The sequence below is a fragment of the Oncorhynchus gorbuscha genome, linkage group LG11, assembly GCF_021184085.1.
Source record: "Oncorhynchus gorbuscha isolate QuinsamMale2020 ecotype Even-year linkage group LG11, OgorEven_v1.0, whole genome shotgun sequence".
In the NCBI taxonomy this organism is placed as follows: Eukaryota; Metazoa; Chordata; class Actinopteri; order Salmoniformes; family Salmonidae; genus Oncorhynchus; species Oncorhynchus gorbuscha.
In genome coordinates this window covers 54,509,311-54,534,831 of record NC_060183.1, presented here as the reverse complement: position 1 = coordinate 54,534,831, position 25,521 = coordinate 54,509,311, and positions in this window count along the sequence as shown.

Below are 25,521 nucleotides of genomic sequence, written 5' to 3'. Positions count from 1 at the left end.
CTTCCTCCAAACACGAGTCATCTGTGGAGCGAGTGGAGTTTAGACCAAAAAGCTCAATTTTTGTCTCATCAGACCACATGACCTTCTCCCATTCCTCCTCTGGATCATTCAGATGGTCATTGGCAAACTTCAGACGGGCCTGGAGATGCGCTGGCTTGAGCAGGGGGACCTTGCGTGCGCTGCAGGATTTTAATCCATGACGGCGTAGTGTGTTACTAATGATTTTCTTTGAGACTGTGGTCCCAGCTCTCTTCAGGTCATTGACCAGGTCCTGCCGTGTAGTTCTGGGCTGATCCCTCACCTTCCTCATGATCATTGATGCCCCACGAGGTGAGATCTTGCATGGAGCCCCAGACCGAGGGTGATTGACCGTCATCTTGAACTTCTTCCATTTTCTAATAATTTCACCAACAGTTGTTACCTTCTCACCAAACTGCTTACCTATTGTCCTGTAGTCCATCCCAGCCCTGTACAGATCCACAATTGTATTCCTGATGTCCTTACACAGCTCTCTGGTCTTGGCCATTGTGGAGAGGTTGGAGTCTGTTTGATTGAGTGTGTGGACAGGTGTCTTTTATACAGGTAACGAGTTCAAACAGCTGCACTCAGGTAATGAGTGGAGAACAGGAGGGATTCTTAAAGAAAAACTAACAGGTCTGTGAGAGCTGAAATTCTTACTGGTTGGTAGGTGAACAAATACTTATGTCATGCAATAAAGTGCAAATTCATTACTTAAAAATCATACAATGTGGTTTTCTGGATTTTTGTTTTAGATTCCGTCTCTCACAGTTGAAGTGTACCCATGATATAAATGACAGACCTCTACATGCTTTGTAAGTGAGAAAACCTGCAAAACCGGCAGTGTATCAAATACTTGTACTCCCCACTGTACAGTACCAGTCAAGAGTTTGGACACACTATCACATTCTTTATTTTTACTATTTTCTACATTGTAAAATAATAGTGAAGACATCAAAACTATGAAATAACACATATGGAATCATGTTGTAATCAAAAAAGTGATAAACTAATCAAAATATATTTTAGATTCTTCAAAGTAGCCACGCTTTGCCTTGATGACAGCTTTGCACACTCTTGGCATTCTCTCAACCAGCTTCATGAGAAATGCTTTTCTAACAGTCTTGAAGGAGTTCCCACATATGCTTTTTTTTACCCTTATTTTACCAGGTAAGTTGACTGAGAACACATCCTCATTTACTGCAATGACCTGGGGAATAGTTACAGGGGAGAGGAGGGGGATGAATGAGCCAATTGTAAACTTTTTTTACCTTCATTTAACTAGGCAAGTCAGTTAAGAACAAATTCTTATTTTCAATGACGGCCTAGGAACAGTGGGTTAACTGCCCGTTCAGGGGCAGAACGACAGATTTGTACCTTGTCAGCTCGAGGATATGAACTTGCAACCTTTCGGTTACTAGTCCAACGCTCTAAACACTAGGTTACCCTGCCGCCCCAAATGATTAGGTGATTAGATGATTAGGTGGCATGAAGGCCAGATTGGGAATTTAGCCAGGACTCCGGGATAACACACCTACTCTTATGATAAGTGCCATTGGATCTTTAGTGACCACAGAGAGTCAGGACATCTGTTTAATGTCCCGTCCAAAAGACGCCACCCTACACTGGGTATTTGTTGGCAAGAGAAGGTGTTCCTAATGTTTTGTGTACTCAGTGTAAATGTACTTTATGTCTTTATCTGGATGTAAATGTAGTATTTAAATATTTAAATGTAGTACAAAGTAGTGACACGGTGTAGCTTTTTTTCTTGTTCTGAGCCTATTGAGCATTTGGTGAAAGGTTGCGCTTGCAAAAAGTAAAAACCTACTAAAAAAATCAGACCAATATATGTATGGCCACTTTCAACTGTCTCACAGTTAACATAATTCTAGTTCATCTGCCGTTTCATGTTGGTCCCACTCAAGGCGTCTGATAGCTTTAATCTTGGTCCAAGCTTGTCCTGCTTTCTGATTCATTGTGGATAACACCAAGCGAATCAGGGAGGCTCTCCCGACAATAAAGCACTAAGGAGGTGAACCAGAACTGTCACAGGAGAATTTAGATGTGTACTTGATTGCTTTTAAATTGAGTGCCACGGATATCTTGTGATCATGTTAAGTCTCTCTTGAAGGGCGAAAAGAGCCAAAGAAAAGCTCTCTAAAAGGGGCCGGAAATGTTCATCGCTGAGGAACAAGTTGCAAGTTGGAATAGTATTAAGCAGAGCCTAGAGGAGTCTGGCCCCCAGCGCATCATGTGTGTGTGCTAATGTCACATTGATTATGCTGGTCGTAAACTGCCTTTGTTTGTTCCTCCGTCCCCCTGTCCGTCACACGTCTGCTGGGACGAGCCACAGTCACACTAAAAGCCCTCTTTTCAGTGTTTGCCACAGTTCTACGTTGCTGAGGAGGAGAAGGGCATTCCCATCGGAGGTCTCCCACTCACATTTGCCTCTGCAGTCTCATGTATTAATTGCTTTTTAATGTTTCCTTCTCTCCTGGATGCTGTTGAGTAAAAACAAATCAACAAGAATAGGGGCATAAGCATTTCTCTGTTTGGGCCACGGCCCTGACTAAGAGGGTAGCCACTGAATAAACCATAAATGTAAGCTGGTGAATGAGGGAATCAGGATGGTAAAATACAACGTAAAAACGGGAGCCATTTGGCCTGCCGTATGCAGAGTCCCAAGTGTAACAGTCCCATCTGTGTACGTGCCACATGAAGGGAATCTGGTGTGATGAGGACGGAGGATTCTATGAACAAATGTGACATTTGTGACATGTCATTTCCCTCTTGGGCCACAATATTTCCCCCCATATGCACCAACTTTGGGCAAAATCCTACTTTTCAACATTCATTTTTAATACATGAACATGCAGAGAAACCTTGTGTACTGAGTTAATTGCACGTTGGTAGTACCATCTGTATGACTGCAACTGAGTGCAATAGTACCTTCATTATAAACCAGAAGTATAATCATAAACATCATATGACTCAACCACCCACAATTAGTCACTATGGCCAGAACATTGGCTAATTTAATCGTAGTCCTTACATACAAACGTCACATAATTACACCACAACCTCCATGACATCTCTTATCAGAACTGGTGGTGGTTAATTCAACCTAGGCTCTGATTGTGTAATTAATGTTCTGCAGGCCTATGTTCATCATCTATTCCTATCACACACACTGGACAGGACAGGACAGTGGTGGGTGTGCGCGGGGCAGAAATATTTGGTCTGGTCGTGAGCGCATGGGGCGTGAGGGGGACACAGAGTATTTGGGATAGAGTTACAGGGCTAGCATCTGCCATCTGGCCATCAGGCAGTCTTATCCATCATTGGCCAGCTCCACGACAAGCGTTTGTTTGGAGTCTCTGGGCCAGACAGGAATAAAATTAGCTTGATGATTAAGTTCCTCCTCAGCTCCGGCGGGAATAAGACCCACCATTTATTTTCATTACTTCCGCTAGTTGTATGGAGTCTCTCCATTAATTTCCCTGAACCGTCCGGATGCCTGCCTGTGAAACCTGTATCCCTCTCCTGAGCATGGATGGGTTGTTGCATAGGGGTTGTGATGTGTTGTCATTTCCAGCACTGTGCACGTTTAATCAAAGATATTCCCTCGTAAACACACAACTTTGATTTCTGGGCTCTTTGCATACATAATTGCACTCACTATAAGGTGACTTTATTGTTTGGAATCATTCCACATAACCTTATGACATTCAATATTGGCTTGGCCTTTTATAGGTATTCCTGAGAAAACCTTGCAAATGGGCAGAGGTTATAAAGATGGATTCTGTAGGTACATGAGATTTTATTTGTATCATTAGTGTGACCTAAACCTGGTTCTCTGTAACAAATGCGTTGCCACATGCAGGACTTGATATTTGAGTAACAGGAGCAAAAGTACTAAACTAACGTGTCATTAGAGAGGAGACCCATGCTACAGTACCTCAATTTACAACTGAGATTAACAACAGTGATACCAACAAACTAGACAAAGGCTCCCCTAGCCAAATCCACCCACTGTTTTCCAAGTAGTTAGCAACAGGTGCACAGAATCAATCAATAAGTCCGATCAAGGTCACAGAAACACCACCAATTGACAACTATATCCTATTCAGCTAATTCGTTCTACTGTCATCAGTAAATATTATCTCTCTCGGTACTGAATAAGGGGACTTGATCATGACCTTGTGATATTCGTGCAATTGAAAGAGTGTCTGTGCATCATGTGCTGTAATCATGCCAGCCAAAGTGACTGTGTTGACCACTTATACAGCATGGCTGGGCTGGGCCTCAGGAGTGTAGAAGGACTTCATGGTGGAATAGAATGGAAGCCATAGCCAATCTTTGTCTTTAACACACACGTGCACGTTTCACATGCACAGATGCATACACAATGAGAGAGATAGCCCCTCTTCATTTCCTACACACACACACACACACACACACACACACACACACACACACACACACACACACACACACACACACACACACACACACACACACACACACACACACACACACACACACACATACACACACACACACACACACACACACACACACACACACACACACACACACACACACACACACACACACACACACACACACACACACACACACACACACACACACACACACTCTCACCCACTCTCAGAGATTTGTTACAACTTTTACCCTGGGTGCCTGTTAGAGGGAAATGAAGACATCTTGTACTTATTTAAAGCCTGTAGCCGTAACACCCTTGCCCCCAGTGTAAACCTGTGTGCTGAGCCCCAGTGAAGAGAGCGCTGTAGCTCTTTGTAATGTAGCGCTAACCCAGAGCTTTTGGAAAATGTACTACACGAGAGCTCAAGGCTTTTAAGTCCAGCCTCCCCTCAACTGGGAGAGGAGAGCAGAGCAGAGGAGAAATAGGGGGGCAGGGATAGAGCAGAGGAGAGTAGGGGGGCAGGGATAGAGCAGAGGAGAGTAGGGGGCAGGGATAGAGCAGAGGAGAGTAGGGGGTCAGGGATAGAGCAGAGGAGAGTAAGGGGTCAGGGATAGAGCAGAGGAGAGTAGAGGGGCAGGGATAGAGCAGAGGAGAGTAGGGGGCAGGGATAGAGCAGAGGAGAGTAGAGGGGCAGGGATAGAGCAGAGGAGAGTAGGGGGCAGGGATAGAGCAGAGGAGAGTAGAGGGGCAGGGATAGAGCAGAGGAAAGTAGGGGGACAGGGATAGAGCAGAGGAGAGTAGGGGGTCAGGGATAGAGCAGAGGAGAGTAGAGGGGCAGGGATAGAGCAGAGGAGAGTAGGGGGCAGGGATAGAGCAGAGGAGAGTAGAGGGGCAGGGATAGAGCAGAGGAGAGTAGGGGGGCAGGGATAGAGCAGAGGAGAGTAGAGGGGCAGGGATAGAGCAGAGGAAAGTAGGGGGACAGGGATAGAGCAGAGGAGAGTAGGGGGTCAGGGATAGAGCAGAGGAGAGTAGGGGGCAGGGATAGAGCAGAGGAGAGTAGGGGGCAGGGATAGAGCAGAGGAGAGTAGGGGGCAGGGATAGAGCAGAGGAGAGTAGGGGGCAGGAATAGAGCAGAGGAGAGTAGGGGGCAGGGATAGAGCAGAGGAGAGTAGGGGGCAGGGATAGAGCAGAGGAGAGTAGGGGGCAGGGATAGAGCAGAGGAGAGTAGGGGGCAGGGATAGAGCAGAGGAGAGTAGGGGGGCAGGGATAGAGCAGAGGAGAGTAGGGGGGCAGGGATAGAGCAGAGGGACAGGACAGGACAGGACAGGAGGTGTACAACACAATGTCCTTGAACTGGAGCTGTGGGAAGAAAGATCCATTCCCAGACTTGGCACTTTAACCCCAACATTTTTATTTGTTTCACTATTTGTTTTGCCTTGTCCAGCTCCCTCTCTCTTTCTGGTTCTCTCTCTCCTTCATTCTAATTATATTATGTAAACAATTAATTTTGTTATGATGAGATCACTACAATGGATGTCAGTTCTGTGTTAACACTTCCATCCTCAGATAGTGACAACAAACCATGAAGAGAGAGAGCGATAGAGGCAGAGAGAAAAAAAGAGAGAGCAGAGAGAGCAGAGAGAGAGCAGAGAGAGAGAGAAGAGAGAGAGCGAGAGAGAGCATGGAGCAGGGTAGAATTACATTACTTCCCAGAACCATTGTTTGCCGAGGAGAGGAACCAATTTTCTCTAATGTGTTTCTGTGTTGTGTCCTGGTCCTCCCCCATTTTGCGCGTATGCCTAGAGAGAGGGGTCCTGGATGATGGGTCAGAGGGGAGAAAAGGAGGTGTGTCTGTGTCTATGTCTATGTGTGTGTGTGTGTGTGTGTGTGTGTGTGTGTGTGTGTGTGTGTGTGTGTGTGTGTGTGTGTGTGTGTGTGTGTGTGTGTGTGTGTGTGTGTGTGTGTGTGTGTGTGTGTGTGTGTGTGTGTGTGTGTGTGTGTGTGTGTGTGTGTGTGTGTGTGTGTGTGATACTCATAACGAGGATGTCAAATAAAGGGAAGAGAAGCTCCATTTCCCGGCTGAAGGCACCCTGGGATGTGTAAGCAGGAGGAAATCTTAGAAGGAAGGGGAGAGAGTAGGTTACCACCGGTACCAGATTAACAGCTGCCCAGAGTAACAGCCCGGCCATGCTTATTTCTACAGCCAATTAAAACAACTTGCAGTCATGTTTCAACCGCAGGGCCCAGATTCCTCTGACCTTCTTAGCTCTCTTTCTCACTACAATGTTATTCCTGCTCCAAATTATCTATATTATTGCTAAATAAATACCTTTACACTTGGTATGTAATCTGCTCTCCTGTTGGAGGACAATCATCCAGTCTCGTGCTTATTCACCTTCCTCCGCCTCTCGCGTTTGACGATGTTATTATAAACCAGACCTCAGGTTTTTTCCCCACTTGTAATTATCAAGTTAAACTCATTTTGATAACCTTTTGCCATGCTGTCACACATTATTCTTGGTACTATGTAGTCCTAAGAGATACAGTTTACACACAATGAAGATTCCTATACATACGGTTGAAGTCGGAAGTTTACAAACACTTAGGTTAGAGTCATTAAAACTCAATTTTTAACCACGCCACAATTTTCAAGTAAACAAACCATAGTTTTGGCAAGTTGGTTTGGACATATATTTTGTGCATGACACATGTAATTTTTCCAACAATTGTTTATAGACAGATCATTTCACTTAAAATTCACTGTATCACAATTCCAGTGGGTCAGACGTTCACATACATGATGCTTCTGATAAGCTAATTGACATAATTTGAGTCAATTGGAGGTGTACCTGTGGATGTATTTCAAGGCCTACCTTCAAACTCAGTGCCTCTTTGCTTGACATCATGGGAAAATCAAAAGAAATCAGCCAAGACCTCAGAAAAACAATTGTAGACCTCCACAAGTCTGGTTCATCCTTGGGAGCAATTTCCAAATGCCTGAAGGTACTACGTTCATCTGTACAAACAATAGTAAGCAATTACAAACACCATGGGACCACGCAGCCATCATACCGCTCAGGAAGCAGACGCGTTCTGTCTTCTAGTGATGAACGTACTTTGGTGCAAAGAGTGCAAATCAATCTCAGAACAACAGCAAAGGACCTTGTGAAGATGCTGGAGGAAACAGGTACTAAATAATCTATATCCACAGTAAAATGAGTCCTATATCGACATAACCTGAAAGGCCGCTCAGCAAGGAAGAAGCCACTGCTCTAAAACCGCCATAAAAAGCCAGACATGTGCAACTGCACATGTACTTTTTGGAGAAATGTCCTCTGGTCTGATGAAACAAAAATAGAACTGTTTGGCCATAATGACCATCGTTATGTTTGGAGGAGAAATGCTTGCAAGCCGAAGAACACCATCCCAACTGTGAAGCACGGGGGTGGCAGCATCATGTTGTGGGGGTGCTTTGCTGCAGGAGGGACTGGTGCAATTCACAAAATAGATGTCATCATGAGGTAGGACAATTATGTGGATATATTGAAGCAACATCTCAAGACATCAGTCAGGAAGTTAAAGCTTGGTCGCAAATCTGTCTTCCAAATGGACAATGACCCCAAGCATACTTCCAAAGTTGTGGCAAAATGGCTTAAGGACAACAAAGTCAAGGTATTGGAGTGGCCATCACAAAACCCTGACCTCAATCCTATAGAAAATTTGTGGGCAGAACTGAAAAAGCGTGTGCGAGCAAGGAGGCCTACAAACCTGACTGTTACACCAGCTCTGTGTAATAGGTGCGTGCTGGTGGCAAGGAAGTCAGGAGCAGGAGAGTGAACTTGGTATAAACGGAGCAGTTTAATGAAAATTCAAAAACTCCAGAAACCAACATATACAAAATAAAATACGAGGGTGCAAAACCTGTCGCACACAAGAACATAACTTGCACCAATACAGAGGGTTAAATACACAACATGTAATTGATGGGATTGGAACCAGGTGTGATGGAAGACAAGACAAGCCTAATGGAAAATGAAAAATGGATCAGTGATGGCTAGAAGGTCGATGACGTCGACTGCCGAACACCACCCGAACAAGGAGAGGGACCGACTTCGGAGGAAGTCATGACAGTACCCCTCCCCCCCGCTAAATCCCATAGACAATTTGTGGGCAGAACTGAAAAAGCGCGTGCGTGCAAGTAAGCCTACAAACCTGACTCAGTTATACCAGCTCTGTCAGGAGGAATAGGCCAAAATCCACCCAACTTGTTGTGGGAAGCTTGTGGAGGCTTCCCGAAATGTTTGATCCAAGTTAAACTATTTAAAGGCCATGCTACCAAATACTAATTGAGTGTATGTAAACTTCTGACCCACTGGGAATGTGATGAAATAAATATTCTGACATTTCACTGTCTTAAAATAAAGTGGTGATCTTAACTGACTTAAGACAGACAATTTTTACTAGGATTAAATGTCAGAAATTGTGAATAACTGAGTTTAAATGTATTTGGCTAAGGTATGTAAACTTCTGACATCAACTGTAAATATAAGAATGCTCTTTTGTCTTGAATTGACGTAGAACTTGGCAGACCCACCCTAAAACCTTGCTTCTCCATAAACGCCTGGTTAAACTGAAAAATACAACCTCTGTCACACCTGTCACAGAAAGCGCTGAAGCCAAGGAGACCCCTGAACTGAACTTTTCTCGCAGGAACCTTTCCCTTTTGTATCTCTGCCGTCCCCATCCCATTTTGTGCTGCTGATTGCGATGCTGGAACCTTTGTTACCAGAGAGGCTCTTTGAGTTTGTCTCCTCGAGATTCCTCCCTGCGCGGCCGGGAATGACTGTCTAGCCCACTGGCTTTTTCATGTCGATGATTGGAAACAGATGTGGATGGCTTACAGCCCGGTGTCATCACTCACCCCTTAGCTCCACCTCTCCTCCATCCCTCAGTCCCCCATCCCCACCAGGCCCTCAGACTACCTGCCTCCCCCTCCTCAACCCATCACCCCTTTAGGGGGAGACGATGAACGTCAATTGGGACAAATCAGTATATCACCAGACCTTGTGTCTGCTACCCACTCAACCCATCCCCAACAACCTCCATAGTGGGACGTTCAGTGCTACACAACTGGGGATTACAGCTTAGTTCACCATACATTCACAACATATCTTCTTCTGTTCAATCTAGGAACAGTAACAGTGGTACTAGTAGCAGCGATGGCAGAAGACTCGACCAAACATGGAGCGCATCTTAAGCTGTTGTTTGTACTGAACTGCCATTGTTATAGATATACAGTAAAGGAGAGGAAAAAGGAACTGTCACTCATACCTTTCTCCACCCATTTTTCTCCATTTCCCATCCATCCATTCACCCATCCAGTGTTACTCCCAGCCCAATCTGCTCCACTCTGACCCCAGACCGATGCACCTCCCTGGGCCTTTGAGCGAGACAGCCCGGTCTGCACCACACTCTGACAAATGAGGTGGCTGCTGAGCCTCTGTCTACAGGGGGCTTATTGGAAGACAGGCCTACTACCTGGAGGGAGGGTTCAGGGGGGAGCAGCCATGCAGCATGTTAGTTAACCTGCCTTAGACTACTGCTGCCCATACAGGCCTCCTCCTTCACTCCCACACAAATCATTCCACCACCCCAGAACATTCTCAGAGGGATGGAGGGGACTTGGGTTGGGAACAGGGGGAGAGGGAGAGAGGGGGGATGATGGGGGTAGAAAGACTCAGTGCCAGGCTGGGGGTCTCGTCGTGACTTTGCGGGGACAGACAGGGCAGCTGTCCAGCCAGTGGCAAGAGGACCGTACGTCCACAGTTTATTGGTCCTGACAGCCTTCACACTGAGGCTGTTATACTAGTTGTGGGATTCATAATTCGACACACATTTAGTGTAGTGGACAGCCACCACTGTGTCTGGACTGTTGTCAGGGCTTTTCTTGTCTTCTTCAGTCAAAGAGTAGAAAGCAGTCTGTGGTGGCATTACCAGCATATCAAGTCTGTTAGAGATTTGTTTGGTTTTATTGATAAGCTGTTGATCACCTGAAATGAATCCAATCAATCATTAGACAAGAAGGGAAATAACTATGTAGTTCCAACATAGTTCCCTCCAAACTCATCACTAAGCTGGGGACCCTGGGACTGAACACCTTCCTCTGCAACTGGATCCTGGACTTCCTGATGGGCCAGCCCCAAGTGGTGAAGGTAGGCAACAATCCCTCTGCCACGCTGACTCTCAACACAGGGGCCCCTTAGGAGTGTTTGGTTAGTCCCCTTCTGTTCTCCCCATACGGTGATGAGGTCAAGGACATGGCAGTGTCCAATCAAATCAAATCACTTTTTATTGGTCACATACACATATTTAGCAGATGGTATTGCGGGTGTAGCTAAAAGCTTGAGTTACTAGCTCCAACAGTGCAGTAGCATCTAACAATTCACAACAATACACACAAATCTAAAAGTAAACAAATGGAATAAAGTTGGAATAAATATTAGAACGAGCAATGTCGGAGAGGCTTTGGCAAAAATACAGTAGAATAAAATACACGATATACCTATGAAATGAGTAAAGCAATATGTAAACATTATTAAAGTGACTAGTGTTCCATTAATAAAGTGACCAGTGATTCCATGTCTATGTATAAAAGGCAGCAGCCTCTAAGGTGCAGGGTTGAGTAACTGGGTGGTAGCCTGCTAGTGATGGCTATTTATCAGTCTGATGTCCTTCTGGAGAGTCCTGCGGTTGAGGGCGTTGCAGTTTCCATACCAGGTGGTGATACAGCCCGACAGGGTGCTCTCAATTGTGCATCTGTACAAGTTTGTGATGGTCTTAAGTGCCAAGCCAAATTTCTTCAGCCTCCTGAGTTGCTGTTGTGCCTTTTTCACCACATTATCTGTGTGGGTGGACCATTTCAGATCGTTAGTGATGTGTACGCCAAGGAACTTGAAGCTTTTCACTTTCTCCACTGCGGTACTGTCGATGTGGATAGGGGTGTGCTCCCTCTGCTGCTTCCTGAAGTCCACGATCAGCTACTTTGTTTTGTTGACATTGAGGGAGAGGTTATTTTCCTGCCACCACACCGCCAGGGCCGTCACCTCCACCCTGTAGGCTGTCTCGTCATTGTTGGTAATCAGGCCTACTACTGTTGTGTCTTCTGCAAACTTGATGATTGAGTTGGAAGCGTGCATGGCCACGCAGTCATGGGTGAACAGGGATTTTAGGATGGGGCTGAGCATGCACCCTTGTGAGGCCCCTGTGTTGAGGATCAGTGAATTGGAGGTGTTGTTTCCTACCTTCACTACTTGGGGGCGGCCCATCAGGAAGTTCAGGACCAGTTGCACAGTGTGGGGTTCAGACGTAGGGCCCCAAGCTTAATGATGAGCTTGGAATGTGCTATGGTATTTAAGGCTGAGCTATTGTAAATTAACAAAGGTATTCCTCTTGTCCAGATGGGATAGGGCAGTGAGCAGTGGAATGGCGATTGTATCATCTGTGGCTCTATTGGGGCGCTATGCAAATTGAAGTGGGTCTAGACCAGGGGTGGGCATTCCCAGTCCTCAGGGGTCTGATTGGTGTCACAGTTTTGCCCCAGACCCAGCTAACACACCTGACTTCAATAATCACCTAAACATGATCTTCAGTTTAGAATGCAATTTGATTAATCAGTTGTTTGCTAGGGATAGAGAAAAACTGTGACACCCAATCACGCCACCGAGGACTGGAGTTGCCCACCCCTGGTCTTGGGTGTCAGGTAAGGTAGAGGTGATATGATCCTTAACTAGACTCTCAAAGCACTTCACGATGAAAGATGGGAGTGCTACGGGGCGATAGTCTTTGCATTCTTGGTGGGGCCTGATTGGTACAGGAACAATGGTGGACATCTAGAAGCAAGTGGGGATAGCAGACTGGGATAGGGAGAGATTGAATATTTAAACACTCCAGCCAGCCAGCATGCTCTGAGGACGCGGAGCCTAGGCCGGCAGCCTTGCGAAGTTTAACATGCTTAAATGTCTTACTAACGTCGGCCACGGAGAACGAGAGTCCACAGTCCTTGCTATCGGCCCGTGTCGGTGGCACTGTGTTATCCTCAAAGCGGGTGAAGAAGGTGTTTAGCTTCTCCGGGAGCAAGACATCAGTGTACGCGACATGGCTGGTTTTCCCTTTCTAAGGTTAATCTCAGAGGTTACCCGGAACGTATGCCAGTTCTCGCGATCAAAACAATCTTGAAGCATGAATTCCAATTGGTCAGACCAGCAGTGAATAGACCTTAGCATGGGTACTTCCTGTTTGAGTTTCTGCCTATAGGAAGAAAGGAGAAATATGGAGTTGTGATCTAATTTTCTGAAGAGAGGGACAGGGGCCTTGTAGGCATCCCGGAAGGGGGAGAATCAGTGGTCGAGCGTTGTAGCAGCGCGAGTACATCACTGGGACCGAGCCCCCTGCAATCCAGGACCTCTATATCAGGCGGTGTCAGAGAAAGTGTCACGTTCTGACCATAGTTTTGTTATTTTCTTTGTTTTTGTATGGTCAGGGCATCAGTTGGGTGGGAAGTCTATGTTTGTTTTTCTATGTTGTTTTATGTCTATGTTGGTCTATGTTGAGTTCGGCCTAGTATGGTTCGCAATCAGAGGCAGCTGTCAATTGTTGTCCCTGATTGAGAATCATAATTAGTTAGCCTTTTTCCACCTGGGTTTCGTGGGTGTTTATTTCCTGTTTAGTGTTTGTCATTCACCTTATGGGACTGTTCGTTTGTTGCTTATTGTTTATGTTCAGTGTTCATTTTGCTTCATTAAATAATGGACACTTACTACGCTGCGTTTTGGTCATCCGATCCTTCTCGCTACTCCTCCTCAGAAGAGGAGGACGGGATCCATGACAGAAACCACCGCAAAAGGACCAAGCAGCAATCGCAGGACTCATGGACTTGGGAGGAGATTCTGGATGGCAAGGGACCATGGGCACAGGCTGGAGAATATCGCCGCCCCAAGGCTGAGCTGGAGGCAGCGAAAGCTGAGAGGCGGTGGTATGAGGAGGCAGCACGGCGGCGCGGCTGGAAGCCTAAGAGGCAGCCCCAAAAATGTATTGGGGGGGGCACACAGGGAGTGTGGCGAAGGCAGGTAGGAGACCTGCGCCAACTTCCCGTGCTTACCGGAGAGAGAGAGGGACCGGGCAGGCACCGAGTTATGCCGTGAGGCGCACAGTGTCCCCGGTGTGTGTGCACAGCCAGGTGCGGTACATCCCAGCGCCTCGTATCGGCCGGGCTAGAGTGGGCATCGAGCCAGGTGCCATGAAGCCGGATCAGCGCATCTGGTCTCCAGTGCGTCTTTTAGGGCCGGTGTACATGGCACCAGCCTTACGCACGGTGTCCCCAGTTCGCCAGCACAGCCCAGTGCGGGCTATTCCACCTCGCCGCACTGGCCTGGCTACGGGGAGCATTCAACCAGGTAAGGTTGGGCAGGCTCGGTGCTCAAGAGCTCCAGTGCGCCTTCACGGTCCGGTCTGTCCGGTGCCACCTCCACGTACCAGCCCTCCGGCGGAAGCCCCCCGCACCAGGCTGTCTCTCTGTCTTCTCCCTACAGCTGCTCCTGCCTGTCCAGCGCTGCCAGAGCCTTCTTCCTCTCCAGCGCTACCAGAGTCTCCTGTCTGTCCTGAGCTGCCAGAGTCTCCCATCTGTCCTGAGCTGCCAGAGTCTCCCGTCTGTCCTGAGCTCCAGAGCCGCCAGTCTGTCCTGAGCTGCCAGAGCCGCCAGTCTGTCCTGAGCTGCCAGAGCCGTCAGTCTGTCCTGAGCCGTCAGTCAGCCAGGAGCTGCCAGAGCCATCAGATAGCCAGGAGCTGCCAGAATTGCCCTTCACTCCAGCGCTGCCAGAGCCTTGCTCCTGCCCAGTGCTGCCGGAGTCTTCCGTCCATCCGGCGCTGCCGGAATCTCCCGTCCATTCGGGACCCGTGGTGAGGGTCCCCAGTCCGAGGTCGGCGGCGAGGGTCGCCGCTCTTAAGAGGCCACGGAGGCGAATAGAGAGGCTGAGAAGGACTATGGTGGAGTGGGTTCCACGTCCCGCGCCAGAGCAGCCACTGCGGACAGACACTCACCAAGCCCCTCCCCTATAGGTTTAGGTTTTGCGGCCGGAGTCCGCACCTTTGGGGGGGTTACTGACCATAGTTCTGTTATTTTCTTTGTTTTAGTATGGTCAGGGCGTGAGTTGGGTGGGCAGTCTATGTTTGTTTTTGTATGTTGGTTTTTGAGTTCGGCCCAGTATGGCTCTTAATCAGAGGCAGCTGTCAATTGTTGTCCCTGATTGAGAATCATACTTAGGTAGCCTTTTCCACCTGGGTTTCGTGGGTGTTTATTTCCTGTTTAGTGTTTGTCATTCACCTTACGGGACTGTTCGTTTGTTGCTTATTGTTTTTGTTCAGTATTCATTTTGCTTTATTAAATTATGTACCCTTACCACGCTGAGTTTTGGTCATCCGATCCTTCTCACTACTCCTCCTCAGAAGAGGAGGACGAGATCCATGACAGAAAGGCACAGAAAATTGCCAAAGACTCCAGCCACCCAAGCCACAGACTGTTCACTCTGCTACCTTCCGGCAAACGGTACCGGAGCTTCAGCTCTCGGACCAACAGACTCTGAGACAGCTTCTACCCCCAAGCCATCAGACTGCTAAATAGCCTTAATAGTTAATTAAATGGTTACACAAACTATCTTAGCTGACCCAATCTTGCACTGACTCTAAGCACACTCACAAGACTATACTGTATATGCACACTATATACACACTCACTCACTCACTCATTCACTCACTCGCACTACACTGACACAGCTGACACTCACCCCAAATCCACACACATTCATATACACTACATATGCACACACACACATAGGACACGCATACCGACACCACACACACACACACACACACACACCACACACACACACACACACACACACACACACACACACACACACACACACACACACACACACACACACACACACACACACACACACACACACACACACACACACACACACACACACACACACACACACACACAGGGATACCGAAACAAAAAAGAAATACGCACGCATACACACACACATACAAACACACACATACACACTTTTACACTCATATGATGCTGCTACTCTGTTCTTCATTTTACTCTTATTATTATCTATTCTTATGCCTATTCACTTTACCCTGTCTTCCTGTACACATCTACCTCAATTACCTCATTGATCTGGTCCTGGTACTCCCTGTATATAACACCATTCTTGTAGATTTTATTCCTATTGTGTTACTATTTTTATTTGTATTTTTTTTTAACTCTGCATCATTTGGAAGGGATTGTAAGCAAGCATTTCATATAAGTCTACACCTTTTATATTCGGCACATGTGATTTGATTTGTTTGATTAAATAATTAATGAATGAAACACCTTAGAAATGTGTTTGCAGCCTCCCAGGTGGCGCAGTGGTCTAAGGCACTGCATTGCAGTGCTAGCTGTGCCACCAGAGACTCTGGGTTCTTGCCCAGGGAGGTTGGTGGAGAGACGCACAATTGGCCTAGTGTCCGGGTTAGGGAGGGTTTGGTCGGTAGGGATTTCCTTGTCTCATCGCGCACAAGCAACTCCTGTGGTGGGCTGGGCACAGTGCATGCTAACCAAGGCGCACAGTGTTTCCTCTGACACATTGGTTCGGCTGGCTTCCGGGTTGGATGTGCGCTCTGTTAAGAAGCAGTGTGGCTTGGTTGGGTTGTGTTTGGGAGGATGCATGGCTCTTCACCTTCTTCCAAGCCCATACAAGAGTTGTAGCGATGAGACAAGATAGTAACTACTAACAATTGGATATCATGAAAAGGGGGTAAAATTCAACAATAACAACAACAAAAAATGTGTTTGGTTAAGAGGAAACCCACCAGTGTGATATACAGTCACTGCAAAAGGGATGTGTAAAAAGAATACTTGAAAGTACTAGTTAGGTAGTTTTGGAGGGCATCTGTACTTTACTTTATTTACTATTTATACTTTTGACAATTTTTACTCTTACTTCATTGCATTCCTAAAGAAATGTTTTATTCCATTCATTTCCTGTTATCCACACTTAGTGTTACCTGGTCATCCCTTCTGCCTCTGATATGGCGGACTCACTAAACACAAATGCTTTGTTTGTAAATTAGGTGTGTTGGGGTGTATCCCTTGCTATCTCTACATTTAAAAAAACACTACATTTGTGCTGACTGGTTTGCTTAACGTAAGGATTTTGAAATGATTTATATTTTAACATTTACTTTTGATACTTTTGATAGTGTCTACCTCATGAAGCTGGTTGAGAGAATGCCAACGGTGTGCAAAGCTGTCATCAAAGCAAAGGGTGGCTATTTAATGTCAAATGTCAAATATAAAATATATTTTGATATGTTTAACACTTTTTTAGTTACTACATGATTCCATATGTGTTATTTCATAGTTTGATGTCTTCACTATTATTCTACAATGTAGAAAATAGCACAAATAAAGAAAACCCCTTGAATGAGTAGGTGTTCTAAAACTTTTGACCGGTAGTGTATATTTAAAACAAAATACTTTAAGACTTTTACTCAAGTAGTAGTTTACTGAGTGACTTTCACTTTTACATGAGTACATGACTTCTATTAAGGTATCTAAACTTTTACAAAAGTATGACAATTGGGTACTTTTCCACCACTGGTGGTTTAGTGGTTTTACCGGGGCAGCAGCATCAGAACAGGTGTTATCAGGGTACCAGTCAGGGTTCCGGCTCCCAGTTCTACCTACCTGCCTGCCTGCGAGATTTAGAGGTCAAGCTTAGTTGGAAAACACACTCACAAAGATGTAAGTGGAGAACACAGAGGAGTTGAAAAGCTCGGGCCCGCACTGAGAGATGGGAGATATGTGGAAATTATCTGTAGGAAGTATGTCTCTTGGTATGAGAATGAACTGCAGAACGGTAGCCTACCAGTTAAGAGCGTTGGGCCAGTAACCAAAACGTCGCTGGTTCGAAAGAATCCCCAAGCTGACTAGGTGTTTGAATCTGTCGCATTGGATAAGAGCGTCTGCTAAATGACTAAAATGTCAAATGTAAAAATGAATGAACCCTCTTGTTTAACACACTGACTGCAGCAAGGAACAAAAACAACTAGCCCACACAATGTTTAGTTACTGGCTTTACTTACCATCTTCAGCAAAGCATGTTGGGAAACATATCAGAGTGTATCCATGGCTTATGCTGCACCTTGAAAACATTTCTGATGGAGAGAAACATAGACTCAGTCACTCCATCACCCGCCCACATATATCCACAAATACACACAGGCAAGACACACACATGCACGCACTCTGTGCAACACCTGCTTAAGACCTAAAGAGTGGATTGGATCAAATGGATACTCTGCAGGTGTGAGATAGGGCCTGGTCATCGTTTATCTGGGTCTATTTTGGTTTCAAAGAGTCCTCTGTCCCCTCTTATCTCTCCACCTGACAGTGCTGCTCTCCTCGCGGCATGCACGGGTCTAAAGTGCTTTCTGAGAACCGCCCAAGAGCCTGCTCTTCAGCTCCTATCTCTGTGCTCTTGACCCACAAGCAGCGGCAACAGCAGCCGTAGTGGGCTCAAATGGATACTCACTGCTCCGTGGGCTCACCGTCATCAACCTATTACAACTTTCCATCCTGGCACGAGCACAACTGAAAATATGTTGTTGATGATTCTGGGACGCTACTGGTAACAAGGGGAAACAAAAATAGGGTGAGGCAATGCAATTATTCAAAGAAATACCTTTTCAGTTTTTTCTGCAACAAGCAGTGCTTTAGCTGCCTAAATGCCACTCTTTTAAGTGGCTATAAAACTTCAACACACAAGAATGCTTGAATTCAAATTAAAATCCACTCCAAAAAATAATATATACATTTATACAATAAAGGAAGCATGGTCACTGTTTTTGTGCCAGCATCCTAAACAGGACGACTCCATACTCTGAGGAGTTTGTCAAATGGTTCTATGATGTGCCCTAACAGCACTCAGTGTTGTACTGACGGGGAGCTAAAAGCTCATATTTATCTTTAATTCCTCTTCAATGCGTGGCCCCTGCACCTTTATCCAGGATTTATATTTGACATCTGCTCCCCCCTGCAATTAACCTTGATGAAATTGGGAACACTATCTTTTGAGTGTTTTTCTCCCTCCCCTTCCTTTACCCCTCCATGTTACTTTTCAGCAATTGAAATCAGGGTAATGACTCTGAAAGGAAAAAGAATGTTCTTTCAATAGATAATTAGGGAGATTGGTTTACCAGGCCCACTCAAGGCCCATTCACATGCAGGGATTGAGCCAGGGCCGTTGTCTGCATGGTCCAAGGGCTCCCCAGAGAGACATTCCCCTCTGTTTCATTTCTCTGAGCAGGTGCCTGGCAGGTAGTCAATGGAGACGCCGGCCCTGGAAATAAGAGGCCCCCGGCCAGAGGTCAACATCAGAGGTCAGGGGTCAGGATCCCAAGGTCATGAGGTCAGTGGTCATGAGGTCAATTGTGCTGGGCAGATGACTGGAAATGAATCTTGGATCTGCTTCTGTTTGGGTGAAGGGGATGTACAACCGGATAAGAAGAGGCATCCTCCAGTCAATGATTGACTGCTACGCCTCTCTGTTCCACTCACATTTCTAATACACGTGCATATGCAATCAATGGGGCGTGAGCATACTTATGCACATATAACTGACATAGAGCCAATCCCTCATTGTTTTATTAGCTAATTAGCTACAATACTTTATCTAGACATCATTTGTTTTGCACCCACTCATATTTTTCACATTTCCAGTGGAAAATCTGTGGTTTACAGCTTCTTTGATATTTGTTCATTTTCATAACTTTCCCACAGTCATCTACATCCTTCTGCATTAACTCAATTGCGTAAGATGAACAGAATATTGATTGATTTCACCCACCTCTGCTCCCAATAGATTTTATAATAACAAATGTCCTCCGGCATTATAAATTTACACAGGGCCCAGTTCACCAATTAATACACTTGAAATTCCTCCGTGCGACAAGGGCGGTACAGGTTCCAGGGTCAAGGGTCGCGTACGTTGTGATTTCTAATTAAATCTCAGATGAGGAAAAGTGATCTGTCATTGCCCGTAGGCTTCTATTGACTTGGCCTGCTAGTGCTACCATCGCCTGACACATGGAAAGCTAAACCCAGCCAGGCCAGGCCGGAGCCCTGGGGAAATACTGTACAAATGTCCGTACACTGAGAAGCCTGAGGAGCAAGCCACGACCAGGGGGTTACATTCAGGGAAAAGCACAGGGAGTTCTAACCCTTTTCTATCCGTCAACATTCTGCCGCGATTCCTGGGGGAACAGGGGCTTGCCGGCTCTCCTTACATAGGGTCGGCAGTAGACTCCCGCTCCTGGGATATGTAACTAAATCTCTGTCCGACCGCAAACCAGGGTTGGCAACTTGGGCTCTGTTGCTCCAGGGTAGGTTGGAGTCAGTTGAAGTCGCATCCAGCAGAGCTGGTTTGGTCAGAGCTGAATTATCTAACAGGGCCTGTAGAAGGACAGTGTGTTAAATAATATCATGTTAGCCCCTCTACTACAGTCATATACAATTTGACAAACTATTGCAACTTTTTTTAAAGTATTACCTGTGGCAGGCAGATATGGGCAATGTTGCCAACAAATCCTCACAACTTCACAGTACAGTTTTCAGTATGCATCAACAATGCTAAATAAAATATTATAGTCCTGTCTATTGGTTTCCCTCTCCTTAAATAGAAATCCAAGACATACAGTATATCTATCTCTTAAAGGGATACTTCTGAATTTTGGCAATGAGGCCATTTATGAACTTGTGGTGAACTTGTGGATACCATTTTTATGTATCTGTGTCAATATGAAGGAAGTTAGAGGTAGTTTCACGAGCCAACGCTAACTAGCAGGGCTGTATAATAAACAGTGTCTGAATGAGGAATGTCTCTTAACATATCTGACTGGCCCAGCATATGCCAGTTATAGGAAACCCATAGCATCAGTCAGTGCATACTGCTCAGTGAGGTCAAAGGCTAGGAAGGTCAAAGGTGTAATCTTCCTCTCATCATGAAGTGCATTAACATCTTCTCTGTGTCCATCTGAGCCGGATGACTTAGCAGAACTCTGACAGCTGCTACTACTGTGCAATGTCTTGGGATGCAAATCGCTATAGAGAATATCATTCCATCTTTAAGAGATCATATATCAAAGGAATATTGCTGTGTGGATGGGTGTTCCTCACCTGGGTGCACACCGCACGGAGAATTTATTTTACCATTATTTTACCAGGTAAATTGACTGAGAACACATTCTCAACCTGGGAATAGTTACAGGGGAGAGGAAGGGGGATGAATGAGCTTTTGTAAGCTGGGGGACATAGGCAGAGGTTGTATGCATTCGCTGCTCATCGATTCATGGTTTGCGACTTAAACATGAACAGCTTTTTCTCTTCACCTCGATTGGAACGTTCCTCTTCCCGACTGCTCCTGTTTGCAAAGTCTAAGATTAGGAGTCTATGGAGAGGTAGTGAGCAATCATGAGGTCATTATTTCATTATGATACCATTACTGAAATTAGCCGCCTTGTTTGTTGCCATTGGCAGCAGACCATAATCCGTGAAGCAGCAAAGAGCTCTGAAGAGACTGGAAATGGCCCAGACAAAGCCGACAGGATGTGACTTCATAATTGTCTAAGTAATGGAGCCTTAACAGGTTAGGTCAGTGTATATGTGTGGTATTGTAACAATATGGCTACGAAAATGGCAGGATTTCCTTTTTCATTTGAAGATATGGTGCATGACAGTGAAATACAAAATAGAACATCCCATAGTAAGGAAATGGAGTTTCCAGGCCTCTATAAATGATGACAGAAAATCTGCAAAGTGCAAAGAAATAACTTTCATCCTAGTTTTTTTTTGTTTATCTATCAAATTTGGTCCATAGGCTGAAAATCATAAATCATAGACACTCGACGACCAACCACTCGTTGACCAACACATAAATAGAAGAACCCATCTCCCGTAGCCGAACACATTTGTTTACAGGGGCATGGCCTGCCAGGCATGCCTGTAGCCCAAGCAGTGGAGCAGCTCCAAGTGAAACTGACATCAGCCCCCCACTGTGAGCTTTGAGTCCCCCCTCCTCTGACCGGAGACCTCTGACTTGAACGCCTACTTGAACCTGCTGCTCTCACTCAGCAACACATAAATCACCTGGCTCTCAGCAACCTCTCCAGCCTACAGCGTACTGCTGAACTTGACTCCACGGAAATAAAGTCTGTAACAGGATACAATAACTAATCTTGGCATGAACAATTGCTGGCATACTGGAGCCCAGAGGTGCTGATACCCAGTTATGAACACAGCCTCTGTTGTGAGGCCTCTTTGGCATCAAGGCACTTCTGGGTGCTAGCCTAGCCTAGCGCCTCGAACAAAAGGAACTAGGCAGGGGCCATCTGCTCTGTTGTCCTGCTGATGAAGACATACATGTAACACATGCCCTCTACTCAACGTCTGCATCTCTCTCTCTCTCACACACACACACACACACACACACACACACACACACACACACACACACACACACACACACACACACACACACACACACACACACACACACACACACACACACACACACACACACACACACACACACACACACACACACACACACACACACACACACACACACACACATATGCTCTCTCACTATCTAGAGAGATGTTCTCTCCTCTACATACCTCCCCTTTCTTTCGCTCACACACACATCCACACACATACGTTCATATGTTCCCTCCACTGTCACTGATAAGGCAACAGGTCTCTATTAGTCCTAACAACAAAGCAACCCAATCAATATAAAAGCAACAATTGTCTCTACTTTGTCCACAATATTAAGAGTTCTCTGAGAGTTCATAACAATTCTGTGCTTTTCGGAAGGAAAAAAAAAACACTGTCTGAAAGTATAATTATTACACTACATATTTGGCAGTCTCTCTCCACTGAGAGACCCATTTATTTGTTTTATTCTATGCCCGACAAACTGCACAAACCCTGCTATCCCCATGACTGTTCAGTTCCCTATATTTCTGTTTGTTTGACACAGGCCAGTGATGGAGGAATGTCTCAGTAGTCTAGTCTCCTCACTGAGCTGCTACTGTTCTTCCAGATAACATCTGGCACCATGCATACAGAGCCAAGGGCCCTGAGACCCTCATGACTTAAGTACCTGGCCTCATCAGCAGCCATCAGCTCAAAGAAGCAACCCAGGCCCTCCAATCTGTTTTCCCCCTCACACCACACACACACACACACACACACACACACACACACACACACACACACACACACACACACACACACACACACACACACACACACACACACACACACACACACACACACACACACACACACACACACACACACATACATACATACATACACAAAAAGGATCCAAACATTTCAAATGACACTCAAGAGTACAGAAAGCACCTGCTTCTCCAAACAGCTAGGCTGTCCATGACAGCTGAAACAGAGCAGTACCTAGCCAATTGCTTTGCCCTAGTTTTTGTCAGGCCCGCAATATGCAGGTCACACACTGTAAGCCTGTGTACGTGGCCGAATATCAGCACCACCAGCTTGTACCTCCACCCAGGCTGTCTCAGCACCACGAGGGCTGGTACTGAAGCAGCTTGTCAGAGAAGCCCTGCTCCATGTAGCCGTCCAATGAGCAGCCCACTTCCAAAATGAGCCGCCCCCCCAGCAGGAATTCACAACACGGGCAATGGACTCCATTACATTTGACTCATGTAGAATGCAAAATGGGTCATGGTTTGCAGGGTACCAGAGTGCTAGACTATATTTTGTTGGTAGAACTTGCAGCCTCGCCTTAACAGTAAAGGTGAGAATGTCCTCGCCAACGGCAGCATTCTGGTACATGTGATGGTACATGTGATGGTACATGGGATGTGAACTTTGTAGAAATAAATGTTTTTTATTTTCATGGGAATTGGATTTAATTTATTAGTGTGGATTTAGCATATAGTACACACACACACCCATCTGGAGAGCCGACTAGCAGGACGGCAGGGAAGGCCAGATGGCATAAATCAAATCTTCTGAATAGCTAGTGTGTAAACTGCCGTGCAACCCAGGGGTACAGCTAGGGCTTCTACTGATGGGTCTGATAGCTCACCAGAGCCTATGTCATCAGCAGACAGACATTCTTATTGACTTTTAAGTTAAATATCGAGTGCAACAAGGACACATCACGACAAATGTAATTTTACTTTGCCTGTGACTACATTAGAGCCCTGTAAATCAGAGTTCTATCCTCAAGTTAAGACGCTCAAGATCTGAGTTGTTTTACCACTAATCTACCTAAATGTTTTAGAATGACTCTACCACTAATCATATATAAAGACCTACGCAGGGCATAGTTGAAGAACCAGTAGTTACATTGCGACTGTAGGTTTAGTGTGTGCTAGGTACACGATCAAATTTAACACGGGTTAGATGTTCAAATACTTGCAGTCTAACCACAGTCTGGTGTAATAAGACTTTTTTTAAGCCACAATCCAAGACTGAAACGCATTGACTCACATACTGTTCATCTCAAGGCAGCGTGTTCACTGTATATGAGGTCAGCCAGGCCGTGTGCACTCCATATGCACTGTATGAGTCCATATGTCCTTCCACCATGGCCTAGAACGAGAGCGCCTGACAATACATTAACCTCTCTATTGACGTGCAAAGTCAATCCACATTGAAAAATGGTACACTGCTGAAACTTACAAGGAGCGAGAAAGAGAGAGAGGGTTCATGAGTCAACTGTTCCTATTTGACCAAGAAGAATGAGTGTATCATGCGCCGTGCATTTTTCAGATGGACAGACCACTCCACTCTTTCTCAGACGGTCTCAGCAACAACAACAGAAGAGATGAGATGAGTTATCAGGGAGTGAGGGTCATACAATCAGAGTGTCTCGTTTAGATCGGGCCAGAGTTGGACGTTCTAAAAGAATGATGGCCGTTTGGCGACCAGAGACTCGTTATAGCGAGAGCCTCAGATTTCTTTGAGGCAGCAGCCTACTCTGAAGGGGATTACAGTGGCTCTGTACATAACAATACTGTAGCAGACGTGCATTATGGGTGACGCCCACTGTCCCAATTGTGCCTTCCTTGTTAATATATACCCTAACAGTGCTTTTGATTTTATTTTCATTTTCTCTTCCTCGTTCCCTGAATCGGATTAGGATCGATCGCAGCAGCCGTGGGCGCGGAGGCCAGAATAGTGCTGCTGAGCGATTGGAGCGCCGATACGCCTCAGAAAGTATTCAGGCAACTAAATAGAATGATTTGCCCTTAGATGTCAAATTTCAGACACAAGAATGTCAATACCAATTAGATTGTCTACAGTTGCTGTAGTTACGCAGCTTTCCCCTCCACCTCACCCCATTCTCCAACCACTCTTTCTAACATTTTCTTTTTGCATGGCAAGGTAGTTTTTGCGGAGGGTGGTCTCTGCAAAAACCTTAGCTACAATTCTGTTTTCTGACTAGCCCTGTGCAGACATTACACTAGCTCCGTTAGGATCTCTGGAGGAGATGGCGTGAGGGGACTCAGGGACCATGGGGGTGGGAGGAGGGGGGGACATTGTTATCTACTGAAGGTCCGTGTCTGCCGGGTTAAAGGTCCAGCGACAGAGCAAAAGCCCATTGGAGCACAAACACAAACAACAGGGAGAAGTGAGCGGAAATGGATTAATGAACAAATGCAATTTAGAAGAGAGAGAGGGAGGAGGGAGGGAGGGAGGGAGGGGAGGGAGGGAGGGAGGGAGGGAGGGAGGGAGGGAGGGAGGGAGGGAGGAGGGAGGAGGAGGAGGGAGGAGGAGGAGGGAGGGAGGAGGGAGGGAGGGAGGGAGGGAGACAGGGAACCCATGCTAACAGGACAAACAGATGTGGTCAATGCTGGCCACACACATACTACAACATGCCAGCCAGTTA